The 21,265-nt window shown below is 38.7% G+C and overlaps 1 pseudogene; it reads left to right on the top strand.

Moving 5' to 3' along the window:
• The first annotated feature begins 8,302 nt into the window (after positions 1 to 8,302).
• On the top strand, positions 8,303 to 9,145 carry LOC132523057 (large ribosomal subunit protein eL6-like; annotated as a pseudogene).
• The last annotated feature ends 12,120 nt before the right edge of the window (positions 9,146 to 21,265 follow it).

The raw sequence follows: 21,265 nt of genomic DNA, 5'->3' as shown, positions 1-21,265 counted from the left end.
AGGACCTAGAAGAACTAAAGAGCAAACAAACAATGATGAACAACATAATAAATGAAATTAAAAATTCTCTAGAAGGAAACAATAGCACAATAACTGAGGCAGAAGAACAGATAAGTGACCTGGAAGATAAAGTAGTGGAAATAACTACTGCAGAGCAGAATACAGAAAAAAGAATGAAAAGAATTGAGGACAGTCTCAGAGACCTCTGAGACAACATTAAACATACCAACATTTGACTTGTAGCGGTCCCAGAAGAAGAAGAGATAAAGAAAGGGACTAAGAAAATATTTGAAGAGATTATAGTTGAAACTTCCCTAATATGGGCAAGGAAATAGTTAATCAAGTCCAGGAAGTGCAAAGAGTCCCATACAGGATAAACCCAAGGAGAAACACGCCAAGACACATATTAATCAAACTATCAAAAATTAAATACAAAGAAAAAACATTAAAAGCAGCAAGGGAAAAACAACAAATAACATACAAGGGAATCCCCATGATCTTCTGCTGATCTTTCAGCAGAAACTCTGCAAGCCAGAAAGGACTGGCAGGACATATTTAAAGTGATGAAAGGGAAAAACCTACAACCAAGATTACTCTGCCCAGCAAGGATCTCATTTGGATTCGATGGAGAAATTAAAACCTTTACAGACAAGCAGAAGCTAAGATAATTCAGCATCACAAAACCAGCTTTACGACAAATGCTAAATGAATGTCTCTAGGCAGAAAACACAAGAGAAAGAAAAGACCTACAATAACAAACCCAAAACAATTTAAAAAATGGTAATAGGAATACACATATCGATAATTACCTTAAATGTAAATGGACTAAATGTCCCAACCAAAAGATATAGACTGGCTGAATGGATACAAAAACAAGACCCATATAGATGCTGTCTACAACAGACCCACTTCAGACCTAGGGACAGATGCAGACTGAAAGTGAGGGAATGGAAAAAGATATTCCATACAAATGGAAATCAAAAGAAAGCTGGAGTAGCAATTCTCATATCAGACAAAATAGGCTTTAAAATAAGGACTATTACAAGAGACGAAGAAGGACACTACATAATGATCAAGGGATCAATCCAAGAGAAGATATAACAATTGTAAATATTTATGCACCAACATAGGAGCACCATAGGATACACAAGGAAAATTCTAACAGCCATAAAAGGGGAAATTGACAAGTAACACAATCATAGTAGGGGACTTTAACACCCCACTTTCACCAATGAACAGATCATCCAAATGAAAATAAATAAGGAAACACAAGCTTTAAATGATATATTAACAAGATGGGCTTAACTGATATTTATAGGACATTCCATGCAAAAACAACAGAATACACTTTCTTCTCAAGTGTTCATGGAACATTCTCCAGGATTAATCATATCTTGGGTCACAAATCAAGCCTTGGTAAATTTAAGGCAATTGAAATCGTATCAAGTATCTTTTCTGACCACAACACTATGAGACTAGATATCAATTACAGGAAAAAATCTGTAAAAAATAGAAACACATGGAGGCTAAACAATACGCTACTAAATAACCAAGAGATCACTAAATAAATCAAAGAGGAAATAAAAAAATACCTAGAAACCAATGACAATGAAAACACGACGACCCAAAACCTATGGGATGCAGCAAAAACAGCTCTAAGAGGGAAATTTATAGCAATACAATCCTACCTCAAGAGACAGGAAACAGGTCAAATGAACAACCTAACCTTACACCTAAAGCAGTTAGAGAAAGAAGAACAAAAACACCCCAAAGTTAACAGAAGGAAGGAAATCATAAAGGTCTGTTCAGAAATAAATGAAAAAGAAATGAAGGAAACAATAGCAGACATCAATAACATTAAAAGCTGGTTCTTTGAGATGATAAACAAAATTGATAAACCATTAGCCAGACTCATCAAGCAAAAAAGGGAAAAGACTCAGATCAATAGAATTAGAAATGAAAAAGGAGAAGTAACAACTGACACTGCAGAAACACAAAGGATCATGAGAGATTACTACAAGCAACTATATGCCAATAAAATGGACAAGCTGGTAGAAATGGACAAATTCTTAGAAAAGCATGACCTTCTGAGACTGAATGAGGAAGAAATAGAAAATATAAACAGACCAATCACAAGCACTGAAATTGAAACTGTCATTAAAAATCTTTCAACAAACAAAACCCTGGCAGCAGATGGCTTCACAGGCAAATTCTATCAAACATTTAGAGAAGAGCTAACACCTATCCTTCTCAAACTCTTCCAAAATATGGCAGAGGGAGGAACACTCCCAAACTCATCGTATGAGGCCACCATCACCTTGATACCAAAACAGACAAAGATTTCACAAAGAAAGAAAGCTATAGGCCAATATCACTGATGAACATAGATGCAAAAATCTTCAACAAAATACTAGCAAACAGAATCCAACAGCACATTAAAAGGATCATACACCATGATCAAGTGGGGTTTATACCAGGAATGCAAGGATTCTTCAGTATATGCAAATCAATCAATGTGATAAACCATATTAACAAAATGAAGGATAAAAACCCTATGATAATCTCAATAGATGCAGAAAAAGCTTTTGACAAAATTCAACACCCATTTATGATAAAAAAACTTCCAGAAAGTAGGCATAGAGGAAACTTACCTCAACATAATAAAGGCCATATATGACAAAGCCACAGCCAACATCGTTCTCAATGGTGAAAAACTGAAACCATTTCCTCTAAGATCAGGAAGAAGACAAGGTTGTCCACTCTCACCACTATTATTTAACATAATTTTGGAAGTTTTAGCCATAGCAATCAGAGAAGAAAAGGAAATAAAGGAATCCAAATCGGAAAAGAAGAAGTAAAGCTGTCACTGTTTGCAGATGACATGATACTATACATAGAGAATCCTAAAGATGCTACCAGAAAACTACTAGAGCTAATCAATGAATTTGGTAAAGCTGCAGGATACAAAATCAATGCACAGAAATCTCTTATATTCCTATCTATTAATGATGAAAAATCTGAAAGAGATATTAAGGAAACATTCTCATTTACCGTTGCAACAACAAAAAATAAAATACCTAGGAATAAACCGACCTAAGGAGACAAAATACCTGTATGCAGAAAACTATCAGACACTGATGAAAGAAATTTAAGGTGCTACAAACAGATGGAGAGATATACCATGTTCTTGGAACATTGTGAAAATGACTATACTACCCAAAGCAACCTACAGATTCAGTGCAATGCTTATCAAACTACCAATAGCATTTTTCACAGAACTAGAACAAAAAATTTCACAATTTGTATGGAAACACAAAAGACCCCGAATTGCCAAAGCAATTTTGAGAAGGAAAAAAGGAGCTGGAGGAATCAGGCTCCTGGACTTCAGACTGTACTACAAAGCTACAATAATCAAGAGAGTATGGTAGTGGCACAGAAACAGAAATATAGATCAATGGAACAGGATAGAAAGCCAGAGATAAACCCTCATACTTATGGTCACCTTAGTTTTGATAAAGGAGGCAAGAATATACAATGGAGAAAAGACAGCCTCTTCAATAAGTGGTGCTGGGAAAACTGGACAGCTACAGGTAGAAGAATGAAATTAGAACACTCCCAACACCATACACAAAAATAAACTCAAATTGGATTAAATACCTAAATGTAAGGCCAGACACTATCAAACTCTTAGAGGAAAACACAGGCAGAACACTCTATGACATAAATCACAGCAAGATCCTTTTGACCCACCTCCTAGACAAATGGAAATAAAAACGAAAATAAACAAATGGGACCTAATGAAACTTAAAAGCTTTTGTACAGAAAAGGAAACCATAAACAAGACCAAAAGACAACCCTCAGAATGGGAGAAAATATTTGCAAATGAAGCAACTGACAAAAGATTAATCTCCAAAATTTACAAGTAGCTCATGCAGCTCAATATCAAAAAAACAAACAACCCTATACAAAAATAGGCAGAAGACCTAAATAGACATTTCTCCAAAGAAGATATACAGACTGCCAACAAACACATGAAAGGATGCTCAACATCACTAATCATTAGAGAAATGCAAATCAAAAATACAATGAGGTATCATCTCACACCAGTCAGAATGGCCATCATCAAAAAATCTATAAACAGTAAATGCTGGAGAGGGTGTGGAGAAAAGGAACCCTCTTGCACTCTTGGTGGGAATGTAAATTGATACAGCCACTATGGAGAACAGTATGGAGGTTCCTTAAAAAACTACAAATAGAACTACCATATGACCCAGCAATCCCACTACTGGGCACATACCCTGAGAAAACCATAATTCAAAAAGAGTCATGTACCACAATGTTCATTGCAGCTCTATTTACAATAGCCAGGACATGGAAGCAACCTAAGTGTTCATTGACAGATGAATGGATAAAGAAGATGTGGCACATATGTACAATGGAATATTACTCAGCCATAAAAAGAAATGAAATTGAGTTATTTGTAATGAGGTGGATGTACCTAAACTCTGTCATAAAGAGTGAAGTGAGTCAGAAAGAGAAAAACAAATACTGTATGCTAACACTTATGTATAGAATCAAAAAAAAAACATGGTTCTGAAGAACCTAGGGGCAGGACAGGAATAAAGACACAGACATAGAGAATGGACTTCAGGACACGGAGAGGGGGAAGGGTAAGCTAGGTTGAAGTGAGAGAATGACATGGACATATATACACTACTTAATGTAAAATAGGTAGCTAGTGGGCAGCAGTCGCATAGCACAGGGAGATCAGCTTGGTGCTTTGTGACCACCTAGAGGGTTGGGATAGAGAGGGTGGGAGGGAGATGCAAGAGGGAGGAGATATGGGGATGTATATATATGCATGGCTGATTCACTTTGTTATAAAGCGGAAACTAACACACCATTGTAAAGCAATTATACCCCAATAAAGATGTTAAAAAAATAAAAATAAAAAATCCAAATGCCATAAACAAACACAAAAGACAGGGCAAACTGAGAAAAAAATATTTGCAAAAATACTACTGAGAAAGCTAATTTCACTAATACAGAAAAAATTTATACCGTTGAAGAAAAGAACAAAAATCATACAGAAAAAAGAAAATCAAATGACATGAACAGACAAGTCACAAAAGTAGGTATTAAAAATAACCCTTACACATATGAAAACATGTCTAACTTCATTCAAGTTACAGAAATTCAAATTAAATTACACAGAAATATTTTTTCTCACAGTTTAGACTGGCAAAAAAATCAAAGCTTGACAAATGCACTCTTCTGATGATGATGTTGAGAAACTAACATTCTCATACGTAACTGGTGGAAATGCACAATACTTATAGAATGGATTTTGCCAATATCTAACAAAACGACTTATTCATTTAACATTCTAAGAATTTACCGTAAATACACCTCCAACTACAGGAATAAAAAAAATATATATATATATATACACACATATATATATATACACATATATATATATGCATGCACAAGAGTATTCATTACAGCAATTATAATGACAAAATATTGGAAATTATTTAAATGTCTAAGCATAAGAGTTGGTTTAATTAACCATATTACAAACACTCAAAGGAGTACTATGCAGTTATTAATATATATACACTACTATATATAAAATAGATAAACAACAAGGACGTACTGTGTTGCACAGGGAACTATATTCAAGATCTTGTAATACCCTATAATGGAAAAGAATCTGAAAAGAATATATATATATGTATACATATATATGTATAACAACCACTTTGCTGTACACCTGAAACTAACACAGCACTGTAAATTAACTATACTACCATTTTTTAAAAAAAGAAAAAAAATGAAGATGTTTGTGAATTCATATGCAGTGATTTCTAGGACACATTGTGAAGTGAAAAATACAAATGCAAAACAGCATATACAGTACACTACTTTTGTGCTAGAAAAAAGGGAAAGTAAGAAAGCATACATATTACTTGTTTTTACCTTTAAAAAAAAGCATACACACACAGGAAGTGTAAACCAGCAGACAATGAGGTTGATTACCACAAAGTGTGGCAGGAACTGAGATGGGCTGCAGAAAGGAGTGACAATTCTCTGAGTTTTTGTAAATTTTGACTTTCTGGAAGCATGTTAATGTTGTTAGTAATCACAAAGTAAAACTAGATTAAGGATGAGAAGGGAGTTCCTGATATTAAAGCAAATAGAAATAAATAAACCAGGATCTATTTCAAATGAATAACACAGTCACACTGGAGGAGGGTAGAGAACTAATCTAAGTTATCAACAAATGTGGTTTCTGACCATATGTCCTGTCTTGGGCAGACAGACAGGACAGATGAGAGAGAAAACTGCAAACAAATTCTGAACTCCCTCTAGTATAATAGATTTGTTTATTGTAAGGATATAAGGGAAGCCATTCTATTAGGTATATCACAGGATTGAGCAAATAAGCAAATGTATTTACATTACTGGGAGCCAGAGATCTCAAGTGGGAGAAGGGATATACCAGCCAGAAATAGAGGTGGCAACCCTGTAGGAACTCATGATTTCTAATAACCATATATGTGTGCGTGTGTGTGTATTGGAGTGTGCGTATGCATACATATATACACATATGTCTGTGTGTATATATGTGTGTATGTATACATATGTATACATGTATATAAATGCACATGCTTTTTAGTTTTCCTAGAAGCAAAGACACGCAGAAGCAATCAGTAGACCTAGTGCCCAGATGTACTGGGGTCTAATGCCATTATGCTCTAAAAGAAGCCAGTGCTTCCTTGAGAAATGTTTGATTCTAGGACTGAGGCAGAGTGGGTAAATGAACAACAGGAAAACCATGTTCCAGAAAGTAAGAAAGCACTCAAAATATGAGGAGGCATGTCACAAGAACACAGGACCCACCCTGAAGGGGCTTCAACTGGAGAAACCTGGAAAAATATGAGGAACACAATAATTAAGGAACAGCAATAGATTATAGATAATTGAAAAAGTGGAACTATGAGTCCATACCAATAATAAGTAGATAATAAAGTGAAGAAAGGAAAGAAGGAAGAAAGGAGGGAAGGAAGGAGGGAGGAAAAGTGAAGGGAGGGCTCTTATAGAATATTGCAAGACAACTGGTAAGTGTGGAGGGCGTGATAAAGAATTGGAAAATCATAATTTTTCAGCCAAAGACTAGTTCAGGCAAAAATCATCAATGGGAGCTAAATCAAGAGGGGGAAATTTGATGCGGAGCAGAGTATTTGCATGGACTTGAAACTCTTCTCCACAAATTGCTATTACTTGCAAGGAAAAAAGAAGTAATAGGGTCTTGCAAGGTAAGAATGGCGGGGCCTCTCTGCAGGACTCGATTTCAGGATCCCAATTCTTCGCCATCCTAACCGGGAGGGTATGAAGTCAACAACTGCAGGGATCGGACACTCCTAGGGCCGTTTGGGGGGCCTCCCAGACGCTTCATTTCTCTCGCTTGGGTTTAACGGTGGGGCACGAAGAGCGTGAGATGGGATGCTATAGAGGCCCTGGGGCTGCGGTTGCTCGCCACGCTCCGGGGCTGGGGAAACAGGGCCCCTCCAGGCATCCCTAGCGGGCCAGTGGGGCAGCAAGGACAAGGGCGGCTGCACGCGCTCCGATTCCCGGACCTGGGTTCCAAAAGACGACGCCGACCTCGTCTCCGTCACGTTGTGGATTTGAGGCTGAGGACAAATGCAGTTTTTCTCATTTCCCACGTCCGCGGCCGGAAGTCTCCTGGGCTTTGCACTTTTTTCAGTTTGGCCTGAGTTTGGGCCGTGTGTGTGTGTGTGTGTGTGTGTGTGTGTGTGTGTGTGTGTGTGTCTGTGTGTGTGTGTGTGTGTGTGTGTGTCTTCCCCTCCTAAACCGAATTTCTTGAATGAGACAGTCTGATAAGAGCAAAAGTCCTGAAAGCAAATGGTTTCAAGTTCCAGCCTCGCCGCTCCCTGGCTGGGGAGATTGTTAAAGCTAAGTCTAGGATTTCTAATTCGCAAAAACAGAAATAATGCAATAGGGACTTGTGACCACTAAATATATGTAGCAAACAAATAATAGTTGTGAGATATATTCAAATCGTTAAGAAGGTTATACTGTATTGGGGAGCAACCCAAAAGTTAACTGTGAATGTTGCTGCAGATGTGTGGCGATTTGGAGGAAGGCCTATATCTTATCGTGGGAGGGATGAAAAGGATGTAGAAAGAGGATGAGAACTTGTAGTCTGGTAGGCCTATCGCTGTATAGCTATGAGATAATTGGTGAAATGCCTTTTAAAAAATATATGTATTGGTAGATGGCAGGTGAAAAGGCTGAGAAGCCAGATACTAAGGAGAAAAAACCTGAAGCCAAGAAGGCTGATGGTGGTGGCAAGATTAAAAAGGTGAAGCAGGGGAAGCCCTGCTGCTGCCAAAACCCTGTCCTGGTCAGAGGAATTGGCAGATGTTCCCGATCGGCTATGTATTCCGGAACGGCCTTGTACAAGAGGAGGTATTCAGCAGCTAAATCCAAGGTGGAAAAGAAGAAAAAGGTGAAGGTTCTTGCTACTGTCACAAAACCAGTTGGTGGTGACAAGAATGGTGGTACCCGGGTGGTTAAACTTCGCAAAATGCCTAGATATTATCCTACTGAAGATGTGCCTCGAAAGCTGTTGAGTCACAGCAAAAAACCCTTCAGTACGCACGTGAGAAAACTGCACGCTAGCATCACTCCTGGGACTATTCTGATCTGCCTCTCTGAGCGCCACAGAGGCAAGAGGGTCATTTTCCTGAAACAGCTGAGCAGTGGCTTGCTACTTGTGACTGGGCCCCTGTCCCTCAGTCGAGTTCCTCTGCGGAGAACACACCAGAAGTTTGTCCTTGCCACTTCCACCAAAATTGATATCAGTGGTGTGAAAATCCCAGAACATCTCACTGACACTTACTTCAAATAGAAGCTGCGTAAGCCCAGGCACCAGGAAGGTGAGATCTTCGACACAGAGAGAGAGAAATACGAGATTACAGAGCAGCTCAAGGTTCATCAGAAAGCTGTGGACTCACAAATTCTGCAAAAAATCAAAGCTGTTCCTCAGCTCCAGGGCTACCTCTGCTCTGTGTTTGCTCTCACAAACAGAATTTATCCTCACAAAGTCGTGTTCTGAACGTCTTACAAAGAACCTCATTAAAAAACTGTCCCATTTCAAAAAAAAAAAAAGTAATAGCTATACAATGGAGAAATGAGACAACACCCTGATAGGATCATCAAAGTTAACGCCACCAATGAGAGGCAGATGGGCACGATGTCTTGAGAAGGATATAGCTTCCTCTATGTGATATTTCAGCTGAGACTGTATAACTTCAATCGAATAATGAAGAAACAGTAGACAAATAAAAAATGAAGAGTGCTCTGTTTTTTAAATGGGGGATTATACTTCAAAAATGTCAATGTTGTTAAAAGATAAAGAAAAGCTGTGGAAATGTTCCAGGTCAAAGGAGGTTAAAGAAACATGAGAACTAAATGCTATACTAGATCCTAGAGTGATCCTTTACTAGAGGAAAAATAATGTTATATGGGAAGTTATTAGGTCAATTGACAGGTTGGAATACACCTGAGGAATTAGACAACAGTTAAATATATTACAGAACGTGGTTACATAAATGAATATCCTTATTCTTTTTTAAAAAAATACACCTAAAGTATTAGGGGTAAAGGGCCATAATACATGAAATATGCTCTCAAATGGCTCAGAAAAATATGTAAATAGATGATGGACAGATTAGATTGGCAGATTAGAGGTATTAAATGATAGATGATACAGATAGATGATAGATTGACAGATAACAAATAATAAAGCAAATGGGGCTAAAAGTTAAGAATAGGTGAACCTGGGTAAAGGCTATCCAGGCATTCTCTATATGATTCTTTTTCTTGCAACTTTAAGTTTGAAATTATTTCCAAATTAAAAGTTAAAAAAATATAGCTTATAGATGGCACATTTAATACATAACTTTGAATATAAAGATTGAGACATTTTTCATATAAAATCAATTTATTCACCCCACTCCCAACCAAGTAAATACTGAACCAATAATTAGCAAATGTTAATTTGAGGAATACCAAACAGGGGCCTGCTTGGAATCCATGTCTCAGTGTAGCTCTTGATATTAATGAACTTGTAAGTTAAATTGCTTTTGGTATCATTTGCACCTCCCAGAAATTAGAACACAAAAACCAGTAGAAACAAACTTCTGCAGCAATTCTTACCAATATGAAAAACCTGCTTGGTTATCAAAAAAGAAATGTTAAAATCCCAGAAAAAAAACAAACAGTAAGTTCATCTTAGAGTCCTTGGCAGCCAGCAAGTGAAAATATGGAGATGGTTACATTTGGTACCCACAGAGCCAGAAGAGCAGAGTTCAAAAGCATTCAGAGAAAAAATAAATTTGACCCCCAAACATGAATTTCTGGAAGAGAGTCTAAAATGTTTGAGAAGTTATGAAGGCCCCATAAATGCAATTCTAGTTGATGAGGAATAAAAAGGGAGGTATATAAATAGGTTAGGATTACAATGTGTAATAATACATGACCTCAACAAATTTTAATATAAGCATAAACATTGAAAAGAAACCCAACTAGGTATATAGCCAAAGATGAATGGAAAGGGTGATGAGGACATATAAAAATAACGTCAGGAAGATTAATTCTCTAATAAATTTGGGGTGCTTACCTCGCCCCACCCCGAACAGAGCAAAAGGAAACAAAAAGTTTTCTGCTGCTGTATTTGAAGCAAAAAATAAAGGAATAGAGGACCTTTGCTCAGCCTGAGGGGTCATGGATGAGACATTGCCTGGGCTGAATTTTGCAAGAAAAGTTTCAGAAATAAGAGAATCAGGAGGGCTTTCTACGCAGAGGATAGCCACCAAGAATGCTGCAAAGGTATGGCGTTAAGAAGGAGTCATAAGGCTTCTATTAAGAGAGGCCGAGAAGGATCAGATGTCTGAGACAGAGCCAGGGCATGAGAGCCTAACGTGTCACACCACAGACTTGGGAATTTGTGCTGCAATTGTAGGAGATGGAGACCTTCGGAAAATTTTAATATTAGCATTTATAATCATGTAGTTCCTCAAAACACTGCTTTTGCCACATCCCACAATTCTTCTTTTTTTTTTTTTTTTTTGCGGTATGCGGGCCTCTCACCGATGTGGCCTCTCCCGTCGCGGAGCACAGGCTCCGGACGCGCAGGCTCAGCGGCCATGGCTCACGGGCCCAGCCGCTCGGCGGCATGTGGGATCTTCCCGGACCGGGGCACGATCCTGCGTCCCCTGCATCGGCAGGCTGACTCTCAATCACTGCGCCACCAGGGAAGCCCCCACATCCCACAATTTTAATATGCTACATTTCCCTTATTATTTTGTTCAAAATATATATTTTTTCCTTTGTGGTATCTTTTTTGCCCCAGGAATTATTTAAAAGTGGGCCACTTAATTTGTAAATATTTTGTGTCTTTCTAGGTAGGGCATTGTTATTGCTTTCTAAGTTAATTCCTTCATCATCAGGGGACATTCTCTGCAAATTTACATCTTTTAAAATCAATTTGGAAATTATTTTGTTGCCCGGGATGTGATCTAACTTGGGGAGCATTCCACATTCACTTGAAAAAAACTATGTATTTTTTAGTCATTAAGTGTGATGTTTTGTGACTGTCCATTTGGTGATGGTTGGTCATTTAGATCTTCTACATCCTTACTAATTTTTTATAGGGTTGTTCTGTCAACTACTAAGAGAAGGGTGTTAAAATCTTCAATTATAATTGTGGATTTAACTATTTCTCCCTTTTTGTCTGTGAGTTTCTGCTTATTTTTTTTATTAGTAATATATTTGCGCTTATGGCTCATTGTGTGACTAGTAATCTCCTGTCTTGAAGTCTGAAGGGGCCGTCAACTCCCAGATTCACCCAGTGTACTTTGTCTTTCCAAGACAGACTCCTCTCCCATTTCTGCCTGCTGTTTCCCGAGCCCCCTGCAGTAATCCCCACATATGTGTAGATGCAGTTATCCAGGAATTTGAGGGAGTTTATGCTCAGGTTCCGTGAGTCATCCCTTCTGCAACTTTCTCATTTCCAGGATTTTGCTCCTAAATTTCCAGCTGCTTTGTCAACCCTAAACCCTGTCTGTTTGACAGCTAGGTGCTAGGATATGACTTAGAAGCTCATCTTTAAGACTTTAGATACTGTTCTAAATGCGATGGGATGCATTGAAGATTTTGAAAGAGGGCTGTGATGTGATGCAAATTTTATGGCAATAAGATTACTCTTAATGCTCTAGGGAGAGTGTGTTGTCAAGTAGCAAGAATGAAAGTTGGGAGAGACCAGCTAGGGCGTGATTGCAGTAGTCCAGACATGTACTCTGAGCTTCATTGTCGACTGGCTATCTGCAGGAATAAACACACACTCTGGGAAACTGAAAGTAACATTTTTCACAAGGAATCAATCTTTGTAAATGTCTCTGCTTCCGGGTATGTCAGGCCTGATTCGCTATATATTGGCTTATAAAGAGTAAGCAAGTGAGCAGTCCTTTTAATGAAGAAAGAAGCAGTTGAAAATATCATATTTCATTTAACAGATATTAACCGAGGGACTGTCAAGTGGCTGGCAGGCTCTGATCTAAGTCAGGGGACATACTAGCCAAAGTCCCCAGCTTCAGAGAGGTTACAGTCTAGAGGGGGAGATGATAACAAAGAAATAAGCTAATGGACCTGGATTTGGCAGGTGGAGGTAAGTGTGCTGAAAAAGAATAATGAGGGGAAGGATTAGAGCAAGTGGGGTTTAACTTCAGAGTACTCAAGTAAGTCTTCTCCAAGGAGGTTACATCTGAACAGTGACCTCAGTGAGGGAAGGACAGAGCCATGTACAAATCCAGCAACAGCGGACATCAAGATGGAAGAGTGCTTTGGTGTCCAGGTACTGCAAGGGGAACAGAGTGCTGGATTCAGAAAGATGGCATCTGAGACACAGCCAGGGCCAGGGAATGTCAGGCCTTGGGGGTCACGTTTAAGAGTTTGGATTTTATTCGTAAGCATGACTGGTAGTCATGGGAGCAAGGAAGTAACATGAGCTGATTTATATTTTGAAAGTATCACAAAGTGTTCGTTAGGACAATCCTTCTTGATCAATTCCTTTTGGGGAGAAAATGATCCGTGGCTTCTTGCATTTCTGTATACCTTGAGAGTAGAAGTACCTGCCACCTAGGTTGCAGAGTATCTTTCTAGGGATGTCTGGGTGAAGAACAGCCTTGGGGGTTAGAGAGAGCGTCTTCCTCTGGAGCACGTACCTTAAGCACAGATTCCTCCCCTGTAACGCAGCCCATTGTGTGTATCTCCTGGCTCTCTTTGAGTTTCCCCGGAGGACTGGGGGCTCAGGAAACAAGAGCAAACATTGATTTTTGGGGCTCCTGCTATTTCCTTGAGCAATGAAGTCCTTTGTCTGTGACTCGGGAGAACTGTATCTTTTTCCAGCATCCATGAAACGGGGGCGGGCTAACTTATTAGCTTATAAGTCAGGTCAAAGCTCATATCCTTCACATTTCTTGACCTTTTGCGCAAGGAGGATGGAATGCTGCCAGGATGTTCTGGAAGAGGCGAGGGGGAGACGCTGTCAGCCCAATTCCCAGGAACGTAGAGAGGGAAGTCTGTGGGAATCAGAAGTGAACAGGACCAAATCCTACAGTCGACTTGGCAATAAATGGTGTCCTTCTCTTCACTGCGTGTTAATGAGGGGAGACTGGGGAGGTGGCTGCAGGTTGACCACAGGGAACTGGGTTTAAAGACAGACTCTAATCCCCAATTCCCCTTCATTAACAAGCAATGAAGAGAAGGGCAGCATTTATTGCCAAGTTGACTATACGATTGGCGGGGGCAGAGGGCCAGGGTGACAGGAAAGGAGGACTTCTTTCCCATCTGGGCATCAGTTACGTGTTTGTGGAATGTGGAACCTAGGACCAAGATTCATCTTGGGTGGGTGAAGTTTCCACCCGCCGGCAGATAGCCGGCAGATAGTGACAGTGATACTCACATTTAGTGTGAAAAGTGGGAAATTGGCACCCAGTATGAGCAGAAAACAGGCAAATTGTAGACCTTTGGCTGGTTCGGTGAGAGAGGAGAGGTGGCAGTGTGTAGCACTCAAAGAAGAGGGGCAACATCTGGTCCATCGTACATCTCCACCATTTTGCCGTCTACTGTGCCAGCCTTGAAAGCCTTTCAGAAAGGACAGTAAAACATCTCAAGAGGGTTGTTTCCATTGAGTCTTAGCTGCTGTAAGAGAGATTTGGCCCCCTGGGAGAAATTCCCAGGAGACACCAAACTCTAGTGGGAAGCCATAGATGAGGCATCGACTAACATTTGGACTCACTGTGGCTGCAGATTTTTTTTTCAGAAGGATATCCTTTGAGCATCTATTGAAGTATAACTTTATGGTAGACCCTTCAATAAAGTAGTTGTGCTCACGGTAACTGAGTGAATCTCTAAATAACACATTGCTATTAATCACCCAGGGGGCCCTCATCCTTCCTCTTCCCAAAAGCCATGTCTCTGTCCATATCCGGTCTGCATTGCCAAAACTGTGAAACTACATTATTTCTTAGAGATGCTAAGTAAGAGGCCAGTTAAATGTTGGGGGCACGTCCAAGAAAATTATGACTCTGGCTTTGAACGAGTCGATCCAGAGGTTTGCTTTCATAGGGGAATTTCATAGAGAATTTTCATAGAGAAATTCCTAGAAATAGAGAGCCAGTTATCTTTTGAGGCCAGTCCTAGTTTATTATAATGCAACCATATCATCCTATTTTTTCCAGTACACTATGGTGGCATGGGAGGAAACAGGACTTGATACAGTGTTTGATTTCTTGATTTCTCCTCCTCTTAACTCTCCAAGGAGGTAATAATTCCATTTGGCTAATGGGTCCTGGAAGGGAAGGAGACTGACCTATTGTTGCAGTCTGCAGCCTTTGGGTTCCTGTGATGCAGAACAGGTGAGAAAACTTCAGGCCCACCTGCTGCACAGTTTGCAGAGTGTTCCATAGAGAGATGGTGATCTAACGCCTTGGTAAATTCTAGAGTGAAGACAACTAACCCAGTGGATTCCTCAGGAGGTCCAGCTATTCTGAGCAATTCTTAATAAATATTATGATGTCTTGCTTACTTGTTATACAGACTCAAGGGAGAAACTTTCCAATGCTGCTGATACGGCTTCTTTTGAATAACTCTTCCATACTGAATCGTTGCACTCTTATAAAACCAGGACGACAATCACTCTCTAAGGCTGAACTTTCCTGAGAAGTGCCACAACGCACTGGCTCCCTAGGTGCTGCCCTCTAAGTAAGAAACAGATTTGTAACTTTTATTTCCCCATCTGCTCACCCTCCACTACCAGGCTTTCCTATAGACAAAGTTAAATGAGTTCAGAAGAAATAAATAACTAAGATGTTCCTCATTGGCCTGGTGAGTATCAATGGTAATCAGAAAATGAAAAACGACCAAACATTTAAAAGTAATCCACACTTTTAAGGATGGAACTGAAATTGAAATAGTTAGAACACATAGATCCCGTTGAAATAGGGGAAAGTTTTATGGCAGTAATGTAATGAGGGAAACAGGAAAGAACTAAAAATAATTCAATGAGATCTGAGGGAGAAGTTCTACAAAAAAAGAGAAGAAATCTTAGAATGATAAAGAATTTTTTGCTAGTAAAAATTGTGATAAGTTTAATTTAGAAATTCAACAGAGGCAGTAAAAACATAGAATGGATACTGATGAAAGCCTCATTAATAATACGGTAAATGAACTGGAAATTATCTTAAGATAAAGAGTGAAAAAGCAAAGAGTAGTAATTAGGAGAAAAAAGATAAACATAATGGAAGAATCGATCCAGGAGATCAAATAACCCAAGAATTCAGAAACAGATAAAGAAACAGATGGGGAAAGAGAAATAGTCAAAGAAATAATAGAATATTTTTCTGACTTGAGTTTTTAGATCAAGTCTCCTGATTAGCAGGCCAGATTAACAACAACAAAAGACATTCTTCATAACCTGGACATTTTTGTGAAACTCTAAGGATAAAAAGAAAATCTTTCAAACTTCCACATAGTGAGAAGATTTACCAATAATGAGTCAGAAAAGGGAGAGATATTCCCGCTGCAACTCAGGAAGCTGCAACAGAGTAAAAAAAAATGTTTATGGCTTTCTAGAATTCAAGGGTCCTACAGGTAGCCAAGATATAACTAAGGGGTGATGGAGAGAATATAAAACTTATCTCACAGAAATTGAGTACAGTGATTAAGATGACAAAATTATAGAAGCATATAAAGAACTTAAAGAATATAAGGTGATATATGAACTGTCTACATCATAAAAACTCAGAAAAGTCATTTTTTCTTATGCCCATGGAATATTTTTTTTAAATGGATATGTATTTGGTCACAGAGTAAATCTTAATCGATTCCTGCAATGCATATTTTATGGCAACATCTCTGGACTAAAATAAAATAGAACAAAATGTTAAATTTCTGGTTATTTAGAGATAATAAGCATAAGAATACTCTACAGCAAAACCCACAGGATATAGCTAAAGGGAAATCCACAGCTTTAAAGGATTTCACTATGAAATAAGAAAGATTTAAAACAAATGGAATAGCCATTCAATTTAAGAAAGAGGAAAAATACAGGAGCTGGAAATTAATAAAGATAAAAGCAGAAATTACTGATTTAGGAAACGATAATGAGTTAACATTTATAGAGCATTTGCTATATACCAATTACTGAATAAGTGCTTTGTGAGCATTGTGTTATTTAATCTTCATAATAACTCTAAAAGATAATATTCATCTTGCAAATTAACAGTCATAGATCTTTATGAGGCAAATAACTACATCAGACTCTATAAAGAAAAATAGAATTACAGTTGTCGCAGAGGTCTTTTAAAGAGCTCTTTCAGCCTTTGATGAGTTTAGGGAAAAAAAGGCCAACACTCCCTGAAAAACTAAACAAAACCAAAACAAAGCTCAGAGAATATAAATAAGTAGACAAGGTAGAGTACATGCATATTTAGATCTTTCTCTTATAAACCTGCTGTATGCTTGGAATTAATAAATATAACTGATCTATTAAGACCCCAATGAAAATTAAATCTGAAAAGCTGAATCTCGTACAGGTCACTGTCCTTGTCTAGAATTTAATATATCAAGGAATTAATAAGCATTTCTCAATAGAAACATCTTGAAATTTTAAATATATCCTCATCTGAAATCACATAATATTAAGCAAATAACAAATGAGGATTTTTTTTTCAAATATTTATGAGATGAGGCCAAATGCATCCATACAAGCAAATTTTAACAGCCTGAAATATTCTGAATAGTAAACAAGAAAAAGTTGAAATAAATAAACTAATTGTTCAACTCAGAAGGTTCTGATATGTAAAAACTAAGGAAAACCAGCAAGGGAGGACTTCTGAAAACAAAGTAAAACAATTATTTTAAAAGACTTAAAAAGAATTGTTAAATCTTTTTGCTTACTTTTTGTTTCTTTTGTCTATTCTGATTTATTCAGAGTAAACTCAAGCTTGGATCATAACTGTATTTTGGATCATAACTGAAATTCCTTCCTGTTCTCTCCCGATCTCATTCAGCTATCTTTTCATATGTCCTTCCTTAGGACCATATGACGATAATCTTTCGTGGGCTCTATTGTATCACAGGCCTGTTCCTTTCCATGAATTGCCTACTCCTTCAAAGAGGTTGCACTAGGAGTTGGCTGGTTTGCGCCAGACAGAAAGTGGGGCAAATCAGTCCCTTTTCCCTGAGGGCAAGAGACCAGTTAGGCTCTGTCTGGGTAGGTGGACCTTTAAACTGTAAACCCTGTGTGTGCTTCTGGCCACCTTCCACGCCACGTGGCCTGGTCTACCTGCACTGAGAGAGCAGAATGAAACTGATACATGGACCGGGGTGGGGGCGGAGGGGGGGTGGGCAGAGGGCAGAATTAAGAGAGAAGCAGCCTGGGCAGAGCTCACGGGGTCCTCTTCCTGCTCGGTTCTGTCCCAGACCTGGTATCACTGAGCTGCCCCAGCATCTCTCTCTGTCTCTCTATTAACCCCGTTTTTGGCTGGCTGGAACCAAAAGAATCCTTTATCAACACATTGTCTTTTCTTGCGTTTCTTATTTTGTTTCTAGTCATTATTGTTCAGTGACTTTACTGAAAAATACAAAGCAGATTCTTTAAATATCTCGTCTTGCTTTCTTTAGTCAATCGCCTCATCTTTCTTTTAATAAACTCCAGGGAGGTGCTTTTTAAAATTTTTGAAGTAATGAGTTCTTGAAGAAGGACAGGTCCGTCCAGCTGTGGGTGGCTTCTCTTTGATTCTTTCTACGTTCCTCAGTCAGCTATCTGAAGGGTTCTAACCCTTTCTCGCCGTGACTCGGCTGGCCGGTGTAGGACTCCGCCGGACCTCTCACTGTGAGCAGTAGAGTTCACTTCCAGTCCTTGTGAAGCAGGCTTCCACCTTGTCTTGCCAGAATCAGCAGATGAAGAACCATAATCCCTACGTGAGCCACTTTCAGCTCTTCCAGGCTCAGCTTGTTCTGCAGCTGATTTCATATCTTGGAATGTCGAGTGCTACTCCCTCTCCAGCCAGCCTCCTGAGCTTCAGTGCATCCTGGCAGTTCTTTATCCTCCCTCTAGTCCTGGAGGATAAAGGTTCATGTCAGGATGTGCTTGTTTGTAACACAATGATACACTTTGCCAAAACCACTGGTTGTACATGTCAGAGACCACAGATATGGAAATAGGCAGTTTCAATACAAAGACTGCATAGTATGGAAAATACATAGTGTTAGAAAGTATAGAACTTGTATAAAGAGAATAAATTGCCTATGGAGACTTAATATGTGGTCCCTGTGCATCTCAGGGTTAGTATTTTTTTAGGGAAATAATTATAAAAGGGATTAGAAATCGATTGAGGAAACTGGATAAAAGGCTATAGGGAGAACTAAGGGAGAGGTCCTCCAGCCTCCTGTTTGCAGTGTGAGGTCTCTCTGTTGCTGTCACTCTCTGTGCTCATGCTTTTTGTAGGTCATTATAAAACCTGAACATAAAGCACAATATCAGAGAAGAAAAAGTTAAAATGTGTTAACGTATAGCTAATTAAAAGTGAGATAAGAATAATGTATGGTAAAATGAGAAGATTTAACATTGTCTAAAGCAGTCACTATTTTTTTTTTTTTGGAAATATTCTCTCTGATTTTTTTAAAATTAATTAATTAATTAACATATTTATTTTGGGCTGTGTTGGGTCTTCATTTCTGTGCGAGGGCTTTCTCTAGTTGTGGCAAGTGGGGGCCACTCTTCATCGCAATGCGCGGGCCTCTCACTATCGCGGCCTCTCTTATTGTGGAGCACAGGCTCCAGACGCGCAGGCTCAGTAGTTGTGGCTCAAGGGCTTAGTTGCTCCGCAGCATGTGGGATCCTCCCAGACCAAGGTTCGAACCCGTGTCCCCTGCATTAGCAGGCAGATTCTCAACCACTGCACCACCAGGGAAGCCCAGCAGTCACTATTTAACATAAGAGAATTTAACTACAATGCAAAAAATCAAAACCTTTTAACATTTTTAAAAAGATTAATGGGATAAAGATTGTTTCTATCACCACATCAACATGAAATGAATAGTATTCTACAAGTGTTTAACTGGAAGACGTTTAAAGAAGTGTCAATGACAGAGAAATGGGAAGAGAACCAGAGGGATTGGTGAAAAGTGGGGACCACGACCACTTCTAGACTTGAAAGGGGAAGGAGTGTCTTAAAAATTTTGTCTCCTGAACCCGTGAAGGTCACCCTCCACGGAGGGGTGGTCAGCCCAGGGAAAGGAACAGTGTGGCCAAGTGAAAAGGGAACTCTCTCCTCCACCACCCCATCTTCTTCCTCTCAGGGCACAAAATGGGGCAGAGGATAGCAGAGAATGAACCTGGAGAGGCAAACAGAGAAAACCAACCAGAAGAAAAATTAAATTCTTAAGGCTAGGAAATGATGACAAAGATAAAACCGTGAAGGTAAAGGGGGGAATTATTGATAAGATTAATCAATAAATTTAAAACATTGAAGCTCTTTAAATAAAAACTAAGAGAGAGTAGTCCCAGTGGGATTATAGACTAAGAACAGAACTATAGAACTAAGAAATCTGAGTAAAAGTATGAAATAATTTGTTTTAGAAAACGAAACCAAGGAAGGAAGTTTGAATGTTAGAAAAAGATGATAAAAGTAGAATGCAACAATGAAAATAAATTAACATAAATCAAGGCAATAATATACACAAACAGGTAACCTAAGTATGAACATTAGCAGAATTACTTTCATTAGTTTTATTTGTATACTTTATATATTTTCAGATTTTTGAAATAATAAGTATGGCTTATTTTTGTAATCAAAAGGGGGGAAAGTATTTAGAACATAAACACACACACAGCCCACCTGGCCAAATTATATTCAGAGTGATACAGCAATTAAAAGAATGTATTACAGATGAGGAAACTGTTCAGAATTAAGTAATTTGCCTAAAATCACATCAGTAGTTACTTATCGGTTATTTATTTGTATGAATAAAGCTTTGAAGGAAAAAAAGTAGTGAGGAAGTAAAGTTTTTCTACTGTGCTGTACCCACTCTCAGCTACATTTAAAACTCAATGGCAGTAGTGCCTCTCTCTCAAGGTTTCTGCCACAGTTATTTTGCCTTTTCCCCTCTCAGGTAGAGAAGAGGCAGGAATCTCTATCTTTTATTATATGCCATTTCGGAGAACTTAGGGAAGCAGAAACAGTACATTTGGTAAATCCCTAATATGAATGTTCTAACATTCTAAAACAAATGTAAGAATGTCATCGTATTCCTTTCCCAAGGCAGCCAATTGTGTGATACCAGCATTGAATGGAAAGAGGGAATATGACGGAGATAAGTATGTTCTTGCTTCCCCTCCAGCGAGGGCGGTACCCTCAGCTTCCCAGCCCCACAATTGCCCCTGCCTCCCACTCTCTTGGGATTCTTATATTTCTCCCACTACCCGCCTTATGCACCATGGAAGACATGTCTGTTGAGAATCACCACACTTTTTTGTATATTTCAACCCCCCAATTTTTTTTAAACTTTACTTTCAGTAGTTTAAATGATAAAATCAAGGGTTTTGTCTTCCTTCTAATATAATAAACAATGATTCAATATTTTTAGAAACTGTGCCAGTTCCACTGCC

Source organism: Lagenorhynchus albirostris, chromosome 7 (assembly GCF_949774975.1).
Source record: "Lagenorhynchus albirostris chromosome 7, mLagAlb1.1, whole genome shotgun sequence".
Lineage (NCBI taxonomy): Eukaryota > Metazoa > Chordata > Mammalia > Artiodactyla > Delphinidae > Lagenorhynchus > Lagenorhynchus albirostris.
This window is presented reverse-complemented; position numbering and strand designations above follow the sequence as displayed.